Genomic DNA, 9,657 nt, shown 5'->3' on the forward strand with positions numbered 1-9,657 from the left:
TGAAGAATGTATGTGAGAAATACTTAGAAAAGCAAATGGATTTGTATGTAGCATTTATGGATCTGGAGAAGGCATATGATAGAGTTGATAGAGATGCGCTGTGGAAGGTATTAAGAATATATGGTGTGGGAGGCAAGTTGTTAGAAGCAGTGAAAAGTTTTTTATCGAGGATGTAAGGCATGTGTACGTGTAGGAAGAGAGGAAAGTGATTGGTTCTCAGTGAATGTAGGTTTGCGGCAGGAGTGTGATGTCTCCATGGTTGTTTAATTTGTTTATGGATGTTGTTGTTAGGAAGGTGAATGCAAGAGTTTTGGAAAGAGGGGCAAGTATGAAGTCTGTTGTGGATGAGAGAGCTTGGGAAGTGAGTCAGTTGTTTTTCGCTGATGATACAGCGCTGGTGGCTGATTCATGTGAGAAACTGCAGAAGCTGGTGACTGAGTTTGGTAAAGTGTGTGGTAGAAGAAATTTAAGAGTAAATGTGAATAAGAGCAAGGTTATTAGGTACAGTAGGGTTGAGGGTCAAGTCAATTGGGAGGTGAGTTTGAATGGAGAAAAACTGGAGGAAGTGAAGTGTTTTAGATATCTGGGAGTGGATCTGGCAGCGGATGGAACCATGGAAGCGGAAGTGGATCATAGGGTGGGGGAGGGGGCGAAAATTCTGGGAGCCTTGAAGAATGTGTGGAAGTCGAGAACGTTATCTCGGAAAGCAAAAATGGGTATGTTTGAAGGAATAGTGGTTCCAACAATGTTGTATGGTTGCGAGGCGTGGGCTATGGATAGAGTTGTGCGCAGGAGGATGGATGTGCTGGAAATGAGATGTTTGAGGACAATGTGTGATGTGAGGTGGTTTGATCGAGTAAGTAACGTAAGGGTGAGAGAGATGTGTGGAAATAAAAAGAGCGTGGTTGAGAGAGCAGAAGAGGGTGTTTGGAAATGGTTTGGGCACATGGAGAGAATGAGTGAGGAAAGATTGACCAAGAGGATATATGTGTCGGAGGTGGAGGGAACGAGGAGAAGAGGGAGACCAAATTGGAGGTGGAAAGATTGAGTGAAAAAGATTTTGTGTGATCGGGGCCTGAACATGCAGGAGGGTGAAAGGAGGGCAAGGAATAGAGTGAATTGGAGCGATGTGGTATACCGGGGTTGACGTGCTGTCAGTGGATTGAATCAAGGCATGTGAAGCATCTGGGGTAAACCATGGGAAGCTGTGTAGGTATGTATATTTGCGTGTGTGGACGTATGTATATACATGTGTATGGGAGTGGGTTGGGCCATTTCTTTCGTCTGTTTCCTTGCGCTACCTCGCAGACGCGGGAGACAGCGACAAAAAAAAAAAAAATATATACATATATATATATATATATATATATATATATATATATATATATATATATATATATATATATTCGCCATTTCACTCATTAGCGATGTCGTATTTAATGCAAAATTTAGCGTTTTATAGAAAGAAACAATTATTACAGTAGTCTACGCTTAGGTTGCCAATACATTCATGATTTCCAGGAGCAGACGTAAAAATATTGTAATCGGAAAATAGGATCCAAATCTTACGTGGGAATGGAGTTGGCGCCTAGCACTTTATAAGTGGAATAGACTTGCTACCCAGATGGACGAAAATATTTTGTCTACTGTTAAAACTTCTGTTTTCTTCTGCAAGTAATGGTTGGTTATTGAAAAATTGAATCTATCAGTTGAAGAACTAGAGTAATAATATCACTCATATTAATATCGAGACATGTAAATGAAATAAAAGGTAGAATTTATGATACTCTTTGTCGTCTCTTTATGCCACAAAAACATAACTGTTTGAAGGCATTTATATCTGTATTCCTGCTATGAAATCACTCTCTTCATTTACGAGAGATCCTGTTATCTATTAGTTTACATCAGTATAAATTTAATGAGAATCAAATACATATGTAGTTCATAATCCTCTTTGTCACATTCTTCCTGTTATTACCTATTTCTAAATACCGTAAATACCCATTTGTCCTGCGGGAAGGGCGTTTTAAACTTGTAGGGCCACATCTCTTGCATTCTCTGTACGCATACCAGTTAAGGAATTATTGTGGATACGGTTCATCCAGTTGTGTAAGAAGTGCCAATATCATCTTCTTATTAGATTCTGTGCCATTCGTGAAGTGTATCGGCAAATTTGTAAAAATTGTACTCCTCTTTTTGAAAATATTGCTACAGACATGTATATGCCTATAGTGTACCTTAAATGTATATTCGTTTTCTAATTTCAAAGAGAAAATAACAATATTTGGAGGGACACTATGCTATTCTTTCTGAATCTATCGTGAAACTATAAATCATAAATATTTCACTTTCTGGACCACACTAGGATCTTTGAAAAACTAGTATCAAATTATAGAATGATAACTTGGTGAGTTTCTCAGCTTAAGATGATAAAACAATTAAAAGCAGACATATATTGGCAATGAGGTATAACGTGCTTTTCCTTCGTGAAATCAATATGTTACCAAGTAAACTATTTACTCAAGCAACACTTTTCGTTGACTAGTTTATTGTGACGTTTGTTGGTGGATGGTGTCATCTCTTACTTTTCAGGGTTGGGTTTGGTGGATGATCAGTTTGTAAAGTACAGTAAGATAAGTGAAGTTTGTGAAGTATCTTATTTCTTGTTTTTATCCCCCCCCCCCCCCCCCCCCCCCGCCCCGATATGCTATCTTAATCAAACTGGTTACTGTACAATGAAAAGAAAAAGAAGATCGCGAGCAGGATTTTCTTCTATAAACGAAAACCTCAGCTATGCGCATCTGTGAACCTCTCCTGCTTCTGTCCCCTAAGCTGAAGGTGACATTGACAACGAAAAAATATGGCGGAGTTTTCAGCGGGTGACAGTTTCCAGTCTTTCGAAGATTTTAAGCAGAAAATGTAGTCCGTCCTATCGTTTCCACGGCGGCTCAGAGACCGCTGCTCTGCTTTCACTTGAAACTGTGCTTGTCAAAGCAGTGTCTCTGCGTTCACTGACGCGTGAGAAGGGTTAGATTAGGTTTTAGGATTAAGTTCCGTAAAATAAGTTTGTATCAAGAAGATTTGATTAAGTTAGTCAGACAAAGCTGATTGGTTTAGTTAAGGTTCATTGAATTAGGTTAGATTAGTTAGGTTGAGGAAGGTTAGTGCCTCCTGACTGTATGCCACTGAGAACAGCAAATGGGGCCGGGGACCATGTGCTAGTGGCCCGTAGACCAGGGAAATTTATGACTAGCCAGATCGTGCAGTTCCAACCTTTATACGTACGGTATTCACTTCCTGTCTTTATAAGTACTAGCGAAGCTAGCATTGCCGGACATAAGGGAGCAACGCCCCATGATATTTTTAAGGAAGTGAAGTAATTACTAGCTGTAGGCTGGAGTTGATGGACCATGTTGGACAACTCTCTCCCCTCTTTCGTATACTCTACTCTTTAAAGAAATGTATCTATTACCAGCGTGTGGCTGGTGTTGCCGGCCCTTGTGAAAGGTTCACGCGCCTCTTTATTATCTTTACGACAGTGACGTTATCTTGTGTTATCTTGAAAGCAGTGAGATTATTGCCGCCAGAGCTCAGAGAATGATTCAGTATGAGAAGTAGGGCCGGGACCATGTTAAAGCCTCGCTGCATGTTTCATAAAGCTCAAGAATCTTAAGTTTGTGAGAACATCTGAGCCTCAATAGAGACATCCATGTGGCTCTGAAGATCTAGACACTAACTGTGGCGAAGGTTTATCAACCTCCTCAGCAACAGTGACGCATTCCCGAAGGCTTAGGAACCTTTAGCACAAGGGCTGTCAACCATTCATCACCTTTTCTCAGGTAGATTGGCCTTTTGAAGTAGAGATGAAATGAAATATCTCTTAGGTTTTACGGAAAGCCTAACTCGCTAACACCAACACGGTATCGTTTTCACGTTTTGGATGAGGCAAAGGACGAGCAACACGAGGCTCCATCATCCAAGACTCATTGAAGGAATTCCGCGCTACGGATTCTTCCCATTATAGCCGATATTGGTATCCTGGTGCCCGGGTAGATGACATAATTGACGCGGTGTGATAGAACCAATGATAACCCCATTTGTTATGTGTCGTGTTGGAACCAGTGGCATACTTAAGGGAAGAAAGGAGCTTCTGGAGAAACAATGTCATTTCCTTTGTCTGTTCAGGAGGAAAATTAACGCTTTCTTAATTTCAGGAGTATATGAAAAGATCGGCACCAGGAATGCCATTTTCAGCATTCATTATCAGTCAATATTTGTTCAGAGTAGAGGATCTACTTCGTAAAGATTGTGGCAGCATTTTTACCCGTAGCTTAAGATGTTTGCGAGGAACCGGCTACATCTGAGCTACTGACAGGCTCCTCAGTATATAACCTCGCACGCTTTGCTCAAAAAACACAACCCATGTGAAGTGGACCTGTACCCTTCCCCCTTCAAAAAAAAAAGAAATCCGCTTTCAGAAATTCTCATTGATTTGATAGAATATTCTACGTAAACGCTCGCAGTATAAGCAACGTTGTCAGTAAAACCAACTGTATTACAAGAGTGCGATATAACTATCTAAAATGAATCTTGGTGAGATATCAAAAATTGCTATTTTCTTGCCACTTTTGTTATTCATTAGTACGTGCTGCTTCCAACTGAGGGACAAAACAAAGTGGATTGTGGTTTCTTCTTGTTAGTTGAAGATTTAATCCTGTACTGAAATATAAAAAGAGGTTGTTGACATCGACTCAGTGGTTGTAGAAATAAAAGATAAGTTTTACAATTTACCACACAGTCACTTTAGAGGCTTTTCGTTAAGACAGCAGAGGAACATGAAAGACTCTATGACCAGTGAGCAAAAAATTTAAGAACAAAATCCGATCATGATAAGAGAATTATAACCTACTAGTTTCAGCGTGGGGAGAGAATCCTTCTCCAGTAGCACTGGGTGTGGACTGTACGTCACCTTGCTTGATAGTGTTCGAATGCAGTTTACTAAGAAACCAATTTGTGACTTTAAAATAGTAGATTTATACTAGTTTTAACTGCAAACTGGTAATATCGTCAATAATGCTGTGGTAGGAGGAAAGCGTGGAAGAAGTGATCACATATTATTGCCTCTATTTAGAAAGTGGTGTGCCGCAGCAATCAGACAATGGACCAATTCTGGTGAGATATCAAAATTTTTATAGACAGCACTAAGGTGAGAGTTATAACTACAGAAGGAACTTAATATCTACAGATGCAAGCTGATATAAAGAGATTTATGTACCAGACTCATTGGTGGCAAATGAATTTTGATATCGATGAATGCAAAGTTTTACTTGTCGGTAATGAAAGCGAAAGTAAAACTACAGTGTAGATTCTGTTCGCCTGCAAGACGTAAAAGGAGGAAAGCACAATTTCGATAATCTCCCAGGAAGTAAATAGAAGCGAACAAGTTTCTTGGATTTAAAGGTAAAGCATTCGAACTCAAGTCTAAAGTAAAGTAGTCCGTAGTCTTTACAAGTCATCCTATTTGAGAAATGACAGATAGAATGGAGACAGTACAGGTGCGAGCTGCCATTCCCAGATTAAGAAGTAGATAATATCAGATTTATCTTGCTTAGAAAAAGAGAAATTTAACTGGTGATTTGATACATGAGTTTAGATTGATCAAAGACTCTGACAATTTTGATATCAGCATCTACTGCAAGCTAAATCAGTCTGATATTACTTGTAGCAATGAATACAAACTCGTGGCCGAACGTGCCACTCCGAATGAGCAAAGCATTTTTTCGTCAACAGGATTGTTCATAAATGAAGTGATTTTCCAGTAAGAGTAACTGAAAGTAACACCAGAGCTATATAAGTAAAAATGGTAAATAGAATTATATTTTCATGTGGCTTCATATATGTAGAATCTCTCTCTCTCTCTCTCTCTCTCTCTCTCTCTCTCTCTCTCTCTCTCTCTCTCTCTCTCTCTCTCTCTCTCTCTCTCTCTCTCTCTCTCTCTCTCTCTCTCTCTCTCTCTCTCTCTCTCTCTCTCTCTCTCTCTCTCTCTCTTTCTCGTGTTATCACTAACAGGCTCGAAATATCCATTGGTATATTGCTTTTCCATCCGTTTAAAGTACCCCTCAAGGGTCACAGGACTCTTCAGTGCACCCCTTTCCGTTTGTCATGAGGGAGAAAACTCGAACACGATGAGTTCATGGATGGTTCATGAAATTTCGTTCAACTTACTCTAACAGCAGTAACAGATTTGGAATAACTCACTTCATGGTTTCGGAGAAAACGTTGACTTCTTTTTTCATTAGTCGTGGTATCCTTGGTGCTGTTTTTTATCAATATGAAATGAAGTTCGGCTTCTAAGGCCCAGGGAGATCACGTCTTCCCTTTGATGTCATATAAGATATGAGGTATCTAGCCTCACAGAAAGAGGTTGGAGGACAAAGTAGCCACTGCGATAAGGAACTTCAGTAAACCGAGGATATAACTACGGTAGTCTGCATCAGAACCTCTCAAGTAATGCTCCTTTTCATGAATCATGAACGCACTCTGTCTTCAACAGATCAACTGATAATGTAAGCATTCCAGAGAAAGGTTAAATATAGACTCTGAAAGATCGGGAAAATAGTCCAGTGTATTAGTCTCCATGAAATGTGAATGTCCCGGCAGAAGACGTTGTTTGCCAACTGTAGTATAGAATTACCTGCTTTACAATGTCGTTCTCCACAGCTCTGGCTTGATTGCAAAAATCTTTGTTAACAGAAAGTATAACAGTGGCACCGTAGAAGGATTTATGTCATTCTGAGGTTGAGTCCGGGCGATTTTGATCAATGCTCGAGGTCCGCCAGTTGCGTCGTTACGTACCCTTCTGGAAAACCGATGTTGTTCTCCCGGGGTACACGAACCACGGCTTGAAAATTCTCTCTCTAGATGAAACGTTGCATCACTAGAGGTATAAATCTAATGTAGGGATCTGCACTCATTCATTACCACACATCTCTCTTACCATTTCATTATCTACTCAATCAAACCACCTCACACCACATATTGTCTTCAAACATCTCATTTCCAAAACATCCACCCTTCTCCGCACAACTCTATCAATACCCCACGCTTCGCAACCATAAAACATCGTTGGAACCACTATTCCTTCAAACATACCCATTTTTGCTCTCCTAGATAACGTTCTCGCCTTCCACAAATTCTTCAACTCTCCCAGAACCTTCGCCCGCTCCCCCAACCTGTGACTCACTTCCGCTTCCATAGTTCCATCCGCTGCCAAATCCACTCCCAGATATCTAAAACACTTCACTTCCTCCAGATTTTCCTCATTCAAACTTACATCCCAATTTACTTATCCCTCAGCCTACTGAACCTAATAACCTTGCTCTTATTCACATTTACTCTCAGCTTCCTTCTTTCACACACTTTACCAAACTCACACGAATCAGCCACCAACGCTGTATCATCAGCGAACAGCAACTGACTCACTTCCCAAGCCCTTCCATCCACAACAGACTGCATATTTGCCCCTCTCTTCAAAACATCTCCCTAACAAAACCATCCATAAACAAATTTAACAAACTAGGAGACAAAATCCTCGATAACAAACTTTTCACTGCTTCTAGCAACTTGCCTCCCACACCATATACTCTTAATACCTTCCACAGAGCATCTCTATCAACACTATCATATGCCTTCTCCAGCTCCATAAATGCTACATACAAATCCATCTATCTTTCTAAGTATTTCTCACATACTTTCTTCAAAGGAAACACCTGATCCACACATCCTCTACAACTTCTGTAACCACACTGCTCTTCCCCAATCTGATGCTCTGTACATGCCTTTACCCTCTCAATCAATACACTCCCATATAATTTAACAGGAATATTCAACAATCTTATATCTCTTTAATTTGAACACTCACCTTTATCCCCTTTGCCTTTGTACAATGGCACTATGCATGCATTTCGCGAATCCTCAGGCACTTCACCATGAACCATACATACATTGAATATCCTCACAAACCAGTCAACAACACAGTCACCCCCCGTTTTATGATAAATTCCACTGCAGTACCATCCAAACCCGCCGCCTTGCCGGCTTTCATCTTCCTCTAAGCTTTCACTACTTCTATGTTTACCAAATCATTCTCCCTGATCCTCCAACTTCCAACACCACCTCGACCAAAACATCTTATATCTGCCACTCTATCATCAAACACATTCAACAAATCTTCAAAATACTCACTCCATCTCCTTCTCACTTCACCACTACTTGTTATTACCTCCCCATTTGCCCCCTTCACCGATGTTCCCATTTGTTCTCTTGTTTTACTCACTTTATTTACCGCCTTCCAAAACATCTTTTTATTCTCCCTAAATTTTAATGATACTCTCTCACCCTAACTCTCATTTGCCCCCTTTTTCACCTCTTGCACCTTTCTCTTGACCTTCTGCCCCTTTCTTTTATACATATCCTGTCATTTGCACTATTTCCCTGAAAAAATCGTCCAAATGCCTCTCTCTTCTCTTTCACTGATATTCTTACTTCTTCATTCCACCACTCACTACTCTTTCTAATCTGCCCACCTTCTACCTTTCTCATTCCACGGGCATCTTTTGCGAAAGCCATCACTGCTTCCCTAAATACATCCCATTCATCCCTTTTCTCACCTTTTTCCATTCTGCACTCAATCTCTTCTGTTACTTCCTCACACGAGTCTCCTTTCCAAGCTCACTCACTCTCACCACTCTCTTCACCCCAAAATTCTCTCTTCTCTGCTGAAAACCTTTACATATCTTCACCTTCGCCTCCATGATATAATGATCAGACATCACTCGAGTTGCCCCTCTCAGCACATTAGCATCCAAAAGTCTTTCTTTCATGCGCCTATCAATTAACACGCAATCCAGTAAAGCTCTCTGGCCATCTCTCCTACTTTCATACGTATTCTTATGTATATCTCTTTTTAAAGCAGGTATTCCCAATCACTAGTCCTTTTTCAGCACACAAAACATCCAGGTTCCTTTTCTCAAACACACGGCCTATCTCTCCTTTTTTCTCATCTTGGTTACATCCACACACATTTAGACGCTACAGTCTGAGCCTTCGAGAAGAATGAGCACTCCCCGCATGACTCCTTCTTCTGTTTCTCCTTTAGTCGCCATTTACGACACGTGGGGAATGCGTGGGAAGTAATCTTTCTCCCCTATCCCCAGGGGTATATATATACGACCTACTACCATATGTGTGTGGAACCTGGCACAATTTCAATTAGCCTTTGGGGACTATAATAGATACATGACTGTTCGATTACTTGTAATCGAATATCCTGTGTCGCACATACTTGAGCAACGGGGTTTCCACAGGTCATTTAGGTTGACAGTAACCAGTAGGTAACATCTTCCGAATTTACTGTCAAATGCGGAGTCAAACATGAACAATAAGGAAAATAGTGAAACGAACAGGCACTTCCAGAGAAAATGCAGTATTCTTCAGAGAACAGGACTCAAATCATTAAGATTTTTATCAAATGATCGTTTCTTAATCGTTATTTTCCATTATCTTAAAGGCCATCGAAGACGAAAACACTAATAAGAATCACCTTGCAGTAATTCTAGGCTATGCCAATGATATTGTCACTGGGAACTAGGTAGACAG

The sequence above is a fragment of the Panulirus ornatus genome, chromosome 13 (genome assembly GCF_036320965.1).
Source record: "Panulirus ornatus isolate Po-2019 chromosome 13, ASM3632096v1, whole genome shotgun sequence".
In the NCBI taxonomy this organism is placed as follows: domain Eukaryota; kingdom Metazoa; phylum Arthropoda; class Malacostraca; order Decapoda; family Palinuridae; genus Panulirus; species Panulirus ornatus.